Source organism: Acinonyx jubatus, chromosome A3, assembly GCF_027475565.1.
Source record: "Acinonyx jubatus isolate Ajub_Pintada_27869175 chromosome A3, VMU_Ajub_asm_v1.0, whole genome shotgun sequence".
NCBI classification, from domain to species: domain Eukaryota; kingdom Metazoa; phylum Chordata; class Mammalia; order Carnivora; family Felidae; genus Acinonyx; species Acinonyx jubatus.
This window is the reverse complement of record NC_069388.1, coordinates 134,229,530-134,246,502: the sequence shown is the minus strand read 5'-3', so window position 1 is coordinate 134,246,502 and position 16,973 is coordinate 134,229,530.

Genomic DNA, 16,973 nt, shown 5'->3' with positions numbered 1-16,973 from the left:
CAAAAGACGCATCGTTTTGTGTAATGACAGACGGCGTGACTCCAGCGGTCCTGAGCGTCTTAGTGTATTACGTATCGCATTACCAAAATCAGTGTTTATTATTTTTTTTTAAGTTTCTTTGTTTTGAGAAAGAGACAGCATGAGTGGGGAAGGGGGAGAGAGAAAGAGAGAGAGGGAGAATCCCAAGCAGGCACCCCGCTGTCAGCACAGAGCCCAAAATGGGGTTCCGACTCACAAACCGTGAGATCGTGACCTGAGCTGAAATCAAGGGTGGGACACTTAACCGACTGAGCCACCCAGCGCCCCCAAAACCAGTGTTTATAATAGTGATGCTAAGTCATCAGGAAAAGCTTCAATCATGTTAACTTTGGACTATTGAACAAAGCAGGAAGGTAAGAAACTTCAAATATTTCTACTCAACATAATTTTATTTATTAAAAAAAAAATTTTTCATGTTTATTTTTGAGAGAGAGAGGCAGAGAGCAAGCAGGGGAGGGGCAGAGAGAGAGGGAGACACAGAATCCGAAGCAGCTCCAGGCTCTGAGCTGTCAGCACAGAGCCCAATGCGGGGCTTGAACTCATGAACCCCGAGATTGTGACCTGAGCCGAAGTTGGACACTTAACCAACTGAGCCTCTCAGGCCTCTGTAAATCTGATTTTTCTCTTGGTTGACGTTACATTAATGGGAATGGAGAAGGAAGGAATTTGAGAGAGATCCAGAGAACTCTTTTTTGTGACGTTTGATAGATTAGTCATCAGAAAAAAGCATCTGTAGAGAAATGTCCTTGGAGTAGAGTCACCTGGGGCGCCCCCGTTAATACCTGTGGGGTTGGCCCTGGTTCTCTGCCCCCTTCTCCTTCCATCTGTTCCCTGGACGCTGCCTTCCCTGTCACCCCTTCCCTGGAAGTGGAAGAGGCCAGCATGACCTGGGGAGCCCAGGCTCTGCAGCGTGAACCCCCTGGCTTCCAGGCCTGGGTCTGCCACTCTCTGCCACGTGTCCCTGGAGAAGTTACCTAACCGCACTGTGCCTCCTTGTCCACTGGATGTTACACGAGAGCCCAAGCATAAGCCGTTGCGGGAGTAAATGGGACCCTCGGGTCACAGAAGGAACTCAGTAAATAAAAAATACTGCCTTGGGGCTTGTCATCGTATGAGAACAGGGACCCTTCTGCCTTGTTGGGCCCGGCATCCCTGGAAACGGGCACAGAAGCCTGGGGGTAGCTTCCTAAAATGTGCATTGAATGATTGACCAAAAGTGAGATAATGAACTGGAAAGCTCTTGTTCCAGGGCTCTGGGGAAGCATCTTGATGGAGACACTGAGTGGCCAACCCTTTGGGAGTAAAGAAAAGTCCCCCCAGTGGTGACCACTCAGGATTTCAGATCAGAACCTGTTCGGTTCTTGCAAAGGAACCGTGTGCACAAAACAGACTGGCCTCGGTGACTTTCTCTCCAGTATTCTCCTCCCCTCGGGAGAGGAAGGGGGAGGATAGCACTTTGCTGATGTGACAGGAGATGCTTTCTGAGCGGATTTCAACCACAGTGTCCTGCAACGACCCACTTGAAGGGTGTCATTCACATGGATGAGAGATGGGATGATACGATGTCTTAAAGACATCGTAGGGAAGCAATTTAAGTAGTGAGACAAAACCCCACGGTCACTACAGTAGGCCATAATTACCCCCACATCAGGATGGTCACTTTGACTTGCTCTATGCCTACAGCAAGCTGTGGTTTCAGTCCATTCTCTGCTCCTCAAGGAGCACGTAGGAAGGCACAGAGTAAGAGTTAGAAATGATCTTTCGGGGGCGTCCGAGTGGCTCAGTTGGGCGTCTGGTTCTCGATTTGGGTTCAGGTCATGATCCCAGGGTCGTGCGGTCAACCTGGGTGTTGGGCTCTGGACTGAGTGTGGAGCTTGCTTGGGATTCTCTCTCTCTGTCCATGTCTGTCTGTCTCTCTCTCTCTGCCCCTTTCCCTACTTGAGCTCACTCTCTAAAAAAGGAAAAACAAAACAATAAATGAAAATACAAGATTTTTTGAGACATTGTGATTTTTAAAAATAAATCCATAGTCTCCGAACTGTAATAAGCTAGTGGTTGTTAGTTAGAAATGACCATGTACACGTCCCCGTTCACGTGGAGAAACTGTGTCTTAGTGCGGCAGTCTGGGAGAGGCTGAGAGGCCACTCAGCAGCTCCAGAATTGTGTGAGATCCTCTGAGGGATGGGGGAGCAGGGGGGAACAAGAGTGCTTTCTCTCTGTTCATTTTCTAGCTTACAAAAATGAAGAGATTTTCCTTTATTGACGTTTCATAATTGGATTAACAGCAGGGCCTGTATATAATTTTGAAAACAATATGTACGATGGGGGTAACTGCTCAAAAAACGTCGGAGCTAACATTGCACGATGAGACAAGGTTAGAGGCCTCTGTTCTGGAAAGAAGAGACGGCAAGTTATAAGGCAGGGCCCGGGGATGGAGAAGAGAGACTGACTTCCGGTGCTGTTGAGTCCCGAGGCCGAGACTAGCTGCACGTATGAGGTACCTATGTCCCCCTCTGGTTCCCTGATTCTCATGCATAGATTGGTGGCCGACCTAGATCATATTTAAGGTTTCTTTCAGGTCTAACAAATAATACGATTTGTTCCTATTTATTGAGGCTCACAGTGCCTGTTTGGAGCCATCAGTATAGACCCAACCTCTCAGAGCTGCCAGGAAGTACTATTGAAGGGATAGGTCCAGACAGCCAGATGCTTTGCGGCCTGTGGACGTCAGGAAAGGCAAGCCCTAACTGAGGTCATCCACATTGACAACACTTCAAACACTCAGTGGACCGAACTAAGTGGTCATTGCCCCCTGTGTTTTATTGTTTGGAGTATAGGTAGTCTGTGGTTTTGAAGGCCCTGGTTACTCTGTTCCAAGATAGATCTTTTGTGTTCGAACTTTATAATCAGTTTTACAATTTTTACAATAATTTACAATTCTTTTTACCAGCCCAGCAAATACTCAAAATCAAGTTCGAGTTAATTCTTTGGGGTGGGGAGGAAAGTCTATTGCCATCCCATTTGACAAACTTCTTTAAGTGAGAAAATGTGAGCACAGTACAGCATTAGTGCAGACACCATAACATTTTATGAAGCACAAATCTGGTTTGTAAACCTACCAAACAAATATCAAAAGTCACATACTCAAAAATACAGACTTCTGGGTGCATTTCACAAAATACTGATGCAGTGTGTTTGGAATGAGACCCAGAATCTATGTTTTTCATCACGTTACCAGCCAATGCTGAGTCTCTTGGGTCACAGATCAGCTTCTGAGATCAACGGACCTTAAGTCAGTGAGGGGATCACACGAAAACCAAAATGGTTTTGTCACGAATTAGTGTCTCGGGTCACATAGTAATTTCCGCGGCTGAGGTGAGCTCGGGGCCCTGGCTGGAGGAGACAGGGAAGAGGTATGAGGCTCGGGGGCCACCTGGGAGAACAGGACTTTCTAGGCCGTGTGCATGTGGGGAGCTGAGGACTCTAAACTGGAAGCCATTCACTCTCTCTGGAGCCACAGCATGGAGGGATCATGGGGATTTGGGGGAGGGGTGGGCAGCACGAAATCCATATGCTGGTGGAATCCTTGGTTTGGGTCTGGGATGGGGCAGTGCTTTGGGTCGATTTCCTGGGGTGTTTTTCAAAACCCTTTTTGTATTTATTTACTTTGGGGCGAGGGGCAGAGAGAGGGAGTCAGGGGATCCAAAGCGGGCTCTGCGCTGACAGCAGTGGGCCAGATTCGGGGCTCGAACTCACGAACCACGAGATCGTGACCTGAGCTGAAGTCGGACACTCAACCCACTGAGCCACCCAGGTGCCTGACTCTCCTGGTTTTTAAACTCATTTATGCCTCCTCACTCTGCCTGTGCTTCTTGCCTCCTATGGAGTCTTGTTGAGACCTGAGATCCACATTTCACACATGTGCCCTGAGAGTTGGGATAAACCAAACTATATGAAATCGACACCATGGTTTTCCCATTGCTTACCCACTGAGTGGTGCTGCCATGGGGGTTAGGAGGAGGGTGGGCAGAATTGGGAAAAAAAAACAAAAAACAAAAACAGAAGGGGAAACCTATAAGTCTATGAACACTCAACATTGCTGACCATTTAACATAGTTCTGATGCTGACTTAACCTCTCCGTGCGTTTTCTCATCTGAAAAGTGGGGCAACAACCCTGACAGGTGTCATGCCCCTGGTGTCATAAGGCACGGAAATAAAAATGATGGCGGTTTTTAAATAATAGGCAGATGGTAATGGTGCATTCGGATTTTTGCCCACCTATAAAATCAAGATCGTAATCTTTGCTTCCTAAGGGTGTTCTACTGGCTAATGAACATTGCAAAGCTTTCTGAGATGTACCAGCTGAAATTACCTGGCATTAAAACTGGCCTCTGATGGTCTGAAGCTGGGGACTAAGGCAGAGGGAAGAAAAAGGAGAAATCCAGTTTGGGGCTGGCGATTTGTTCTACGTCTTAGCCTACAAAATAAAATACAAGATCGAGATGTGCTGCAAGAGATGACAAAGAATCAAACAGGGACGTTTCCCACATAATTACAGGGAGCAGATAACAACAACAACAACAACAACAACAACAACAACAACTAGCCCCCATGTAACGTTAGTGGAATCGTTACCTCCTGAACACAGTGGATCCTTGACATAAGAAGTCTCTGCAGCGGAACATGAGGGAGAGACAGGAAGGACAGGAGGAGATGGTCCGGCACATCCCGGGGGATTTATCGTGTGCCTGAGATGGAACGTGACAGTGAGTGGTGAAGTCTGTATGGTCCAGGGAGAAAGGAACAGAAAGCAGGAGTGCAGGTACAGTGGAGGCTGCTCCCCATTGACCAGCCCAGACCTGAGCTGGAGCAGACAGAGGCTTAAGAAGAACGAAGGGCCAGATCGTTCATGCTACAGGCGAGGGTGGTGGAAAATCGTTCAGGGTAGAAGGCACAAAGGAAACTGCCCAGGTGCAGGAGGACGGTGGGCACCCGCCTCACAGAAACCCACATGAGTGGGATCACCAGGACCCCTCCGGCACTGCCCGCCCACTTGCTCAAAGTGGTTTCTGCCTGGAACCTATACCGGCAGGAGCTGCGCAGTGGGCCCCAAAAGCGATCTGGGGGGTGGATACCAACGCAGAGCCCTGGAAGAATCACATGGAGGCCGTGGAAGCAACACAGTACTAGTCGGGGCCACCATTGCCCCAGTCAAATCCCACTTACAGAATTTACTCTTTGAAGGCAGCTCCGTTAAGATTGGGAGGTATATTAGTCAGGATTCTCCAGGGAGGCAGAACCAGTGGGACGTGTATATGCAAAGAGGGAAATGTATTGGAGTAGACCAATGGGATAAACTGAACGGGGTAGACCAGCAGGCTGGAGACTTGGGGAAGCGCTTCAGTTCGACTCCGAAGGATCAGGAAGGGCTAATGTTGCAGCTGAAGTCTGGAGACGGCCCATGGCGAATCCCTCCCTTGCTCAAGAGAGGTCGGTCTTCTTGTTTTCTTTTTTCTTTCTTTCTTTTTTTTTTTAATATGAAATTTATTGTCAAATCGGTTTCCACACAACACCCAGGGCTCATCCCAACAGGTGCCCTCCTCAATGCCCGTCACCCACCCTCCCCTCCCTCCCACCCCCCATCAGCCCTCAGTTTGTTCTCAGTTTTTAAGAGTCTCTTATGCTTTGGCTCCCTCCCTCTCTAACTTTTTTTCTTCCTTCCCCTCCCCCATGGTCTTCTGTTAAGTTTCTCAGGATCCACATAAGAGTGAAAACATATGGCACCTGTTTTTCTCCGCCTGACTGATTTCACTTAGCGTAACCCTCTCCAGTTCCATCCGCGTTGCTACAAAAGGCCAGATTTCATTCTTTCTCGTTGCCACATAGTATTCCATTGTGTATATAAACCATAATTTCTTTATCTCTTTTTGTTTTCTTCATGCCTTTCGCCTGACTGGAGGAGACCCCTGCACAACTATGGAGAGCGACCTGCTTTACTCAACGTCCATCAACTTCAACGTTATAGTCTCATCCCCAAACACGTTCACACAAATAGCCAGGGTAAAGTTTGACCAAACATCAAGGTCCCGTGGCCCAGCCAAGTTGACCCAGAAAATGACGCATCAGAGAAGGGAAAAGCAGAGGGCTGCAACTGGCCTAAGGACAAGAATGTGAGCGGGATCTGCCTTCTCCATCTGGAGAAGTCGGCCTCTCCGAGGCAGTCAGTGCTACGGACATATCCCCGGCTACTTTCTGGACATGCTGTAACAACCTAAGGAACACCTTGTAGGACAAGGTAGGCCTTTTGTAAAACCGGAACTGCCTAACCTGGCATCCGAGGACTCTATGACCTAGTCCCAAACCATTTCCCCAAACTCAGTTAACTGACACGGGTCTGTCTTTGTTGCTTCGTTTTGCCCCTTGTCCTTCCTGTATTCCTTCAGGGCCCCATGGACAAGGCAGGGGGGACGTGCTGTGGGAAGGAGCCGGTGAGATCAGGATGCAGGACTTCGGGGGCACCAGTGAGATGACACGAAGTCACGTGCTCAGCCCTCACAGCGATCCCAGGAAGCAGGCGGTCCTCAGCGTTCCCATTCTGCAGATGATGATGCCGTCATTGGCGGCTCGCTTCACAGCCAGTGAAAGGCCAAACCGGGTGGGGTGAACCCACACAGTCTGGCTTCTGCTGACGGGACATCTGTCTCTGTCTCAACCTCCCCATGAATTTGGACAAGAAGTCACCTCTCGATTTTATAATATAGGGACTCGGGCTATCAAGGCTCTGGACTCTATCCTTTCTGTGAAGCTCTCCGTGGTGGGCTTTGTTACACTCTCAATATCTCCTCCCCTCCACTAGGTAATTCTGACCGCTGGCCCCTTCACGCCCCTTCCCTCCACACATCGTGGGGCCGGGATTTGGCTCTTACTGGTATTGTCAACATAACACCATCTGTTGGCTACAGGACTGGTCAGAGATGGGCAGATGGTCCAACTCAGGCCGATGAAAGAGGCTCGCTCGCCCCTTCTGGATGGTAACGTGAAAAGTTCTGAAGCCCGGAGTGGCTGCATCCATCTGGCCATCAGAGGGAAAGCCAGACTGAAGCTAACCATGATGTCATAAGCGGCAAAGCCAAGAAACGCAAATATGGGTTGCTGTTGTCAGGCCTTTAGGGCAAAAAGACCGGGAACCACCTTCCCTGCGGATGTCTCGGGTGAGCCTGGAAACCTGGCTCACGGTTCAGCCAATTCCAGTTGGGTGTGCATTCCAATAGTGAGAGCATTCCAAGAGGCTCTCTTGGGATCTCTCAACCGGTGGTGATCTCCCTTTTCCTTAGAGCACCGTTAACTGCTTAACTCACTGCTAATTTGACACAGTCACATGTCTGCCCCTTCGTGTTTAAGGTAAGGTGTTAGGTGTTTCCTTTCAGATTTATGCCTTAATTCCTCATCCAGATTGTAAACTAAGGTCTTTGACATCTTCCAAGAATCCATAATGGTAGTTCGTTACTAAGTGTTTACAAGAATGCATTTGGGAGGACCAAAGCAGGAGGCATCACGATCCCAGACTTTCGCCTCTACTACAAAGCTGTCATCATCAAGACAGCATGGTATTGGCACAAAAACAGACACGTAGACCAATGGAATAGAATAGAAACGCCAGAACTAGACCCGCAAACGTATGGCCAACTCATCTTTGACAAAGCAGGAAAGAACATCCAATGGAAAAAAGACGGTCTCTTTAACAAATGGTGCTGGGAGAACTGGACAGCAACATGCAGCAGGTTGGAACTAGACCACTTTCTCACACCATTCACAAAAATAAACTCAAAATGGATAAAGGACCTGAATGTGAGACAGGAAACCATCAAAACCCTAGAGGAGAAAGCAGGAAAAGACCTCTCTGACCTCAGCCGCAGCAATCTCTTACTTGACACATCCCCAAAGGCAAGGGAATTAAAAGCAAAAATGAACTACTGGGACCTTATGAAGATAAAAAGCTTCTGCACAGCAAAGGAAACAATCAACAAAACTAACAGGCAACCAAAGGAATGGGAAAAGATATTTGCAAATGACATATTGGACAAAGGGCTAGTATCCAAAATCTATAAAGAGCTCACCAAACTCCACACCCGAAAAACAAATAACCCAGTGAAGAAATGGGCAGAAAACATGAATAGACACTTCTCTAAAGAAGACATTCGGATGGCCAACAGGCACATGAAAAGATGCTCAACGTCGCTCCTCCTCAGGGAAATACAAATCAAAACCACACTCAGATATCACCTCACGCCAGTCAGAATGGCCAAAATGAACAAATCAGGAGACTATAGATGCTGGAGAGGATGTGGAGAAACGGGAACCCTCTTGCACTATTGGTGGGAATGCAAACTGGTGCAGCCGCTCTGGAAAACAGTGTGGAGGTTCCTCAAAAAATTAAAAATAGATCTACCCTATGACCCAGCAATAGCACTGCTAGGAATTTACCCAAGGGATACAGGAGTACTGATGCATAGGGGCACTTGTACCCCAATGTTTATAGCAGCACTCTCAACAATAGCCAAATTATGGAAAGAGCCTAAATGTCCATCAACTGACGAATGGATAAAGAAATTGTGGTTTATATACACAATGGAGTACTACGTGGCAATGAGAAAGAACGAAATATGGCCCTTTGTAGCAACGTGGACGGAACTGGAGAGTGTGATGCTAAGTGAAATAAGCCATACAGAGAAAGGCAGATACCATATGGTTTCACTCTTATGTGGATCCTGAGAAACTTAACAGAAACCCATGGGGGAGGGGAAGGAAAAAAAAAAGAGGTTAGAGTGGAAGAGAGCCAAAGCATAAGAGACTCTTAAAAACTGAGAACAAACTGAGGGTTGATGGGGGGAGGAGGGGGAGGGTGGGTGATGGGTATTGAGGAGGGCACCTTTTGGGATGAGCACTGGGTGTTGTATGGAAACGAATTTGACAATAAACTTCATATATTGAAATAAATAAATAAACCAAATTTCTCTCACACACACAAAACAAAACAGAAGAATGCATTTGGGGACCACATAACATAATCACAGTGTCTTTACCTAAAAGTGTCTAGGGTAGCAATCCAAGAGGAACGGGGCAGTGACGGCTTTGATGTGTGGGGTCTGGGAATTCAGATATTCCAGGTGTCGTGATGCCCTGGTTTCTCTGCAACTGAGGAGTTTTCCAGGACATAGGACTTTCGAGTTTCAACGTCAGAAAGCCCCAGGCACACCAGGATAATCTGATCCCCATTGGCACTGCTGAACCTTCTTCATTCGATTCAACTGCAAGGACTAGAGGGCTATAAACACGTCAACAGTTGTTCGAACAGAATCTCACGATTAGAAATGCAGTCTCCGGCCATCCAGAGTTGTCTTGGGCCAGGTTTGCCGGTAACAGTAATATATATTATTAAATTATTTATAAACCCCCCCTTTTTTTTTAAATGCCCCCACCTTCGCAAAACTGGAATTATTTAATCTTACAGAAGAAGCGTTGCCTGCCTTGCCCAAGGCAGCACAGATAATCAGGTGGTAGCTACAGTCCCGAAACCTCCAACTTCTCCTGGGAGAGCGTGTCCCCGTCACTGTGCTCTAATCGATAACCCAGCCGTTGTAATTAGGTTACTTCCTTCTTTAAAACTTTCTGTGGCTGTCGTATTTTTCTGCACTTGTGACTCGAGTTCTTAGCAAGCATGTGTGGGATAAGTGGATGAGCTGAGAGATGGTGGATCTCCCCTCTTAGTTACACAGCAGCAAATCCCCAAGGAAAAACAGGGTTTGGGTTTGTGTGGTGTCTGAGAGGAACCTCTACGGAGTGTCTTACAGATGGCTAAGGGATGAATGCTGTGGGGGGTGTGATTATTAATGATTACTAATGATGTGATGTGACTATTAATGGGCAGCCACAGCTCTTTGTTTTGTAGGAAAGGCCAGTCAACAACTTTTAGACAAAATACAGGGGACTCGGGCGTGGTTAATGTCATGTCGACCTGAGGGCAATAACAGATGCCCAGATAGCTGGTAAAAGGTTTCGTGGTGCGTGTGGAAGGGCGTTTCTGGAACAGATTAACATGTGAGTCAGTAGACTGAGTAGAGGAGACCGCTGGCACCAAGGTCTTGAGGGTCCCTTTAGAATAAAGAGGTGAGGACAGGTCGGATTCCTCTCTGCCTGACCTGGTGAGCTGGGATGTCCATCATCTCCTGCCCTCAGACCTCGGAGTTCTTCGTTCTTGGGTCTTTGGCGGAAGTGGGGGGGTTCATTCTTGGGTCTTTGGCTGGGGGGGGATGGTGCTGACCCCAGTGGCTTCCTGGTTCTCAAGGCTTCTGCCTTGGAATGAATTAAACAGCCTGGTTCTCCAGCGTGCAAATAGTGGATCACGGCATTCTGAACCTCCGTAACTGCATGAGCCAGCTCCCATGTTGAATCTCCCCTTATCTATTTCTATATATCCTGTTGGTTCTGCTTCTCTGGGGAGCCCTGACTAATGGAGACCCCTGACTAGTGAAGACCCCCATTCCTATTTCCAAACCCTAAATATCAAGAACGACCTTTGTCCTACTTCCAACTAATTCAATTCTTGAAAATGCCAAACTATATAAAATACGTTATTTGGAAAATAATCAGCAAATTATATTAATTACTAAGAAAAAACCATTTGGTAAATTTTTTTAGTAGTTGAAGCTTGATCTTTTTTTTTTTTTTTTTTTCCTTTCTGAGAAATAAGGCCCCAGATAGGCTAAGAAAACAATTATGGCTCTATTCCAGCGATGGGCAGTGGTTCTATTAGCTTTGGGGTTTTTCTTTTTCTTTTTTGTTGGTTATTTTTCTTTTGGTTTGTAAAGGCCTCTAATAATCCTCAGAATGAAAGATACCATGTAATGAGTCTTGTTATTATATTTAATACATTTTGTAGTTATTATTTTAAAAAAGAAACATGTAAAAATCATTTATTTCATTTCCAAATGGAGAAGTATTAGCATATTAACATAGCCGTAAAGTTACCATGCCATAGACAGAAAATTCGTATTGCATATGTAATGTGGGTAAGTAATGAGGTAAGAAAATATGAGGGCTTATGAGAGAAAAATAAAAATATTCATGGTTGCCCACATCATTCCACTGGAACTTCTCTAATTCTTCTACAAAAAGTCATAAGACGTAGCAGACACTAAGTGCTGAGTAATGGCCTCACACCAAATGTGATTCTTGCTACTCTTGAAATAGTTGGTTTTCCCATGAGCAAGATTCAAAAAATGCTAATAAAATATTTACTAGCTATTACTTTTCTTGACCTATTAGTGGAGTTCACTAATGGACTCAGGCTTCCTAGACGGAACGTTCTATGTATTACTCTAGCCAGTAGCCCTCCTGTATGGTGTATCTGTGGTACTTTCTGAACTCTAAGGTCCCGTGCTTTTCAAGGTCACACGTGGTCGTGAACCCGCTCTACTGTCATGTCCCAAACATCCCAGGCAGCCAGGGGTCCTAGGTGCAAGCAGTAGGAGTCGGCTCTGGTTAACAGAAAACAAGTGATTGGAAATAGAATCTATTGGAAGGCTGCAGAGCCTGGTCCGGAACCAGGCAGAAACAAGGAAGGCTACATGTCAGCACCTTGCCCCCAAAGCCCCTCCACAAAAGCCATCCAGTGGGGCCTTCCGTGCTGCTTCAGGGGAACACGAGGTTTCTCAACCCTCTTCATCTCTGTCAGCGCTCAGTGTGGGACACTGACCCTGTCCCTGTGGCTGTGACTCCCCCAGAAATGCAACATCACCATCACCATGGGGATTTCCCCACATTTCTGGATCCAAGTTCTAGTTCGCTGGGAACATGTGTTCTGGTCTCTTTTAGCTTTGACAGTGAGAGGCAGCCACACGTATGAGGTGGGGAGTTTCGTAAGGGGGGAAATGGATTCTGACGCAGGGAGACATTGAAAGGACAAGTAGAGAAATGTCACACGTGTATGCTTGCACACACACGAGGTTACAGACAGATAATCACGCTGGTGTTGGACAGGCTTTTGTGTCAGTTTTATTCTGAGCCTGCAAAAGAACGGGGGAACTCCTCCTTCCGCACGGTCTAGAAAGGTTTTGACTAACACCAGCGATCTCCCATGAAACTCTTTTATTATTTGAGGTGGCTTGAGAGGAGGGAAATAGAGTTAACGCCAATTTGTTTTGCTATCTTTCATACGCATTCAGTAGAAAGATTTTGAAATACAGGAACTCATAAAATAGAGAATGAAAAACACAATTCTCTCAGTATCAGCCACTGCTAAATACGGATACATTTCTTATTCTCTGTACACACACAAATACATATACACACTATTTTACGCAACTCGCGGCATGCTAAATATTGGTTGGTATCCGTTGTTTTTTCTCATTTAATATTACAGCATCGGCTGTTGATACTATTAATTTTTCTTTTTTTTTAATTTTTTTTTAACGTTTATGTATTTTTGAGACAGGGAGAGACAGAGCATGAACGGGGGAGGGTCAGAGAGAGAGGGAGACACAGAATCTGAAACAGGCTCCAGGCTCTGAGCTGTCAGCACAGAGCCCGACGCGGGGCTCGAACTCACAGACCGCGAGATCATGACCTGAGCCGAAGTCGGACGCTTAACCCCCTGAGCCACCCAGGCGCCCTACTGTGAATTTTTCAAGAATGATTTCAAAAGAGTAACGTAGTATGTTTATCCTATGATTCAATTAACCTTTCCTCTATTGCTAGACACGTGGACCTGGATTTTACAGAGAGCTCTTTTTCAATGAGATTCCCCCAGAATGGTGTGGGGAGACTGACTTCGGGGGGGCTGGGTCTGCCGGCCCCCGGGAAGCACCTGTGCCCCCACCAACTTGCTTGCTTCGGCTTCTCTCCTACACTTTGACACTTGGCTCCACACACTCTCTGTTCCACGTATAATTGATCAAATCATTGATTTAGTTCTTCACCAGGTTTGGAGAAGAACAGCAATAAAAAAGGATAGGTAAAAAGTGCAGTGTATTTGGGGAAGACAGGTATTCACTGTGAGGCCCCGAAAAGACTTTGCGGGTTCCCCTTACAGTGAGAAAGTTCAAGGTGCGGCGCTGGTGTAATTTGGCCCACGCAGCGGGGCTTCAGGCCATCTAGGACCTGGGGAGGTCTCCTCCTGGGTGGGATCAAACCTACGTGTGTCGAGATTTGTTTTCACTTCCAGTTCTGCCCCTGGCAACTCTCTAACAGGGCCCTGAGTGTCTCCGGGCCGTGACACCTTCTCTGTGAAAAGCAGGCCCTGAGAAAGGACCTGTGTGTGAACCCGCTGGGTGTGACAGCCACGAACGCCCATTTTGGGGTGCTGGCTCCGAACGCCAGGCCCAAGGCCTCCGAGTGGCCTCGTCCGGGTATAACCCCTCCGGTACCCCAGTCTGTGACGAATCAGAACCACAAATCGGAAATAACTGGTTGCACGTCCATTAGTCAAAAACATGTGGTTTTCAACATTTTGGGGGACTGACGTGCCTACGAACCCCGAAACAAATTCAGACCGGAAGGTGGGCTGGTACCAGTAGCGGAGTTCATTGACAGGCGTCCCCAGGCCTGACACAACTCTGTCCCTCGTTCCGGTGACTCACAGACGGCTTCCTCAGGGCCTCCATCTGCGAAAGAGTCTCCCAGTCTTGTCTCCGTCAGCCAATGCGTTTTTATCGTGGACCTCCCGGCGGCAAGGCCTGAATTAGGTTCTGGAAAACAGCAGTTTCCCACGGAGCGAGCAGAGGAGAAACTGAGGTAAACAGATAAGCGTATACGGACCAGGGAGGACACTTTAAGTTGGGGGTTACAGAGAGGCTTGTGAGAGGGGGGACCAGCTTTGGTGGAAGACAGAGCACGGCCAGGCCAGGTGAGGTCTCTGGGGCCTCGGGGGTTCTGGAGCCTGGGGAACAGTAAGCACCCAGGCGCTGAGGTGACAGCACCTGGGGTCCCCAGATCAGAAATGACAGATCCGGAGGCAGGATGCGGAGACACATGAACCACAGCCACAAAAAGGCACTGAGACACGTCAGAGGCAGACGTCTGAGGCCAGCCAAGACAGTGCTTTAGAGACATCTCGTGCCGGCCCAGGTTGTCCACACCCCTTGTGTCCCTCTGAAGGTGCCCCTTGAGGGTACACAGCCCGGTAGACGGTTCGTGTCTGACACTAAGGCTGAGATGCTAACATGAGTGTATGTGTCTATTCAGGACTTGATCATTTCAATCCCCAAAGCACGCACTCACCTGGACGACACTGTGAGACACGGCCGACTTCAGGAGAACAGAGGCGGGTTATTTCACACCGCCAGCTCCCAGAGCCCGCGGTCTAGCTCGAGAGGAACATGTGTGACTGTGCCGGTTTTAAGAACACGCAGAAATGCTCTGAGTGCCTTAGAAAGCTCTCTACCCACGACAGTTCCCCTTATGTTTAAACTACTTAGTGCAAAAGGGATACTCTCAAGTTGCTAGAAGATTCGCTGACACGCATTATTATTTCCAACAAAGCCAGCTAAAGAGGTGTGTTTAGACGTGCATACAGATACTCGTGCACGTAAACCAATGATTAGACAGCATGTTAATGGTTTCTGAGCAGCATCCCCAGACCGATAAAATGCATTCTAATAGTCAACAATGTGATTACATTTTTGCCCGTTACCGAGAACAGGTGTCTTCAAACTTCTCAAAGCTCCAGATCTGGCAGGCAGGTTGGCCTTTGGAACATGCCTGGGTCCGCTCCCAGGGTCAGGCAGCCCCGCCTTGCCCAGCACCCAGTGTGCCCTTGTGTTCCGAGGAGAAGGAGGTAGGAAGTTCAAGTTAAGCGCCTTGGGGGAGGGGCCTCAGGGGGAGCTGAGGACCTGCCAGTGCCTGGCAAACAACTTGCCCTTTGTAAGTGACTTGGCCACTCCTTCCTCCGAGAGGTGGAGTCTGCTCTGTCGCCCCTTGACCTGGCCTGACATCGGGAATAGAATGCAGTGGAAATGATGTTGTGCCGTGAGCCTGGCCTCAGAAGGCCGTGTGTGACTCTGCTTATACCCCGGAAGTGTGGCACAGTCACCACGTGAGCAAGCCCCCAGCTCAGGGGGCTGAGATAGCACACACCCCACGGTCAGGCCCACCCGTGGGTCCCCTCTGAGGCCCCGCATAGACAAGAGGGCAGCCAGGATCACCGGCATTGACTCACAGCCGACCCAGGACCCTCGCACACCTGGGAAGGAGCCCAGCAGAGATGAGAAAAATCACCCAGCTGAGCCCAGGCTGAACTGGTGACCTGCCCAGCCACGGGCCAGGTCAATGGTGGTGGTTTGAGGCCACCAAGTTCTAGAGTGGCCTCCGTTCTGAAATACGCCTGTGTCTCCGATCATATCTACACCCACGTAGGTACCAAAGGACGGGGCGAAAAGAAGAATAACGTTCAATAGACACACAGGTAGAGACTTGCAGAAAATAAAAATCGTTACAGGCAGTGAAACCAGCAGACGTATAAATCTTGTCCCTGTGACTCTCTTAACAATTATTTCAAAAATACGCATCCATTCAAGTTCACCATTGGAACACCTGTGCAACTGGGAGAACTCGGGAGACAGTCAGTGTGTCTGGTTTCAGGCCCCAAGGTTGGGAATGAACACAATGATGGTATGGCTTGATACGGCTTTACGCAGCACTTTCCTGTATGTTACTCTGCTTTATTGCTTAATATATATATATATATTTTAAGTTTATTTATTTATTTTGAGAGAGACAGAGGTGGCGCGAGTGGGAGAGGGGCAGAGAGAGGGAGAGAGAGAATCCCCAGCAGGCTCCACACTCAGCACAGAGCCGGATGTGGAGCTTGAACCCCCGGACTGTGAGATCATGACCTGAGCCGAAACCAAGAGCCGGATGCTTAAACGACTGAGCCACCCAGGCGCCCATACTCTATTTTTGATAAAGCGTACCTATGAGGTAAAGAGGAGCTTGACTCGGCATCGCAATTTTTCTGACGCTCAGAGTTTTGCGCAGTTTGCCAGGTAGCACAGAGTCCGCACGTCGGGGCCAGGTATGTATTATAGGTGGAATTGTACCCAGCCCAACGAACTATGCTGAAACCCTCACATGTAGGATTAGCCTGTAGGAACTACCTTGGGGCACGATCTTATTTTGAAGTAGGGTCATCACAGATGGGATTACTTAACACAGGCTCACACTGGAGTGGGGTGAACCCCTAACCCAATATCACTAATCTCCTCATAAGAAGGGACATTTGGACACAGACACAGGCGCAGAAGGAATATCCTGTGAAGATAAAGACAGAGGTTAGGGCGAAGCTTCGACAAGCCAAGAACGCCGAGGATTGCCAGCCAGCCACCGATGCCACCAGAGAGGCTGGCATAGACTTCTCCATCACAATCCCAGAAGCAACCAGCCATGCCGACGACCTTGATCTTGGACTTCTGGCCTCCGGAACTGTGTGACAGGACGAATTTTGTTTGCTTAAGCCTCCTCCCCGCCCCTCCGTCCGCAGGTTTGTCCGGCCGCCCAGCAGCTGACACGGAGTGCTCACGCGTGTGTGCCATTGTTATTGAAAATGGCACGATTCCAGTTGAGTGTGTCCAACTGCGCCCCTCCTCCTTCTCCCAAGTCCCACAGAAATAGCAGTGAATATGTACATAGGGAATTCATCCATAATTATGCTAGGAACATTGCAAGAAGACTCGTTACTGGGTCGGGGACTGTTTTAGAAAACCACATTTTTAGAAAACCAAAAAGGAGCCATTTTGAGACTCAGCATGACGGGAGGGGAGGCTGCACCCGAGGACACACCTACAAGTCTGTGGGGCACACGCTTCCTTGCTAACCAGAGAACCAGCGTTGTCCCGTGAGCAGCTTCTAGGCTCGGAAGGGCTTGAAAATCTGCGACGCG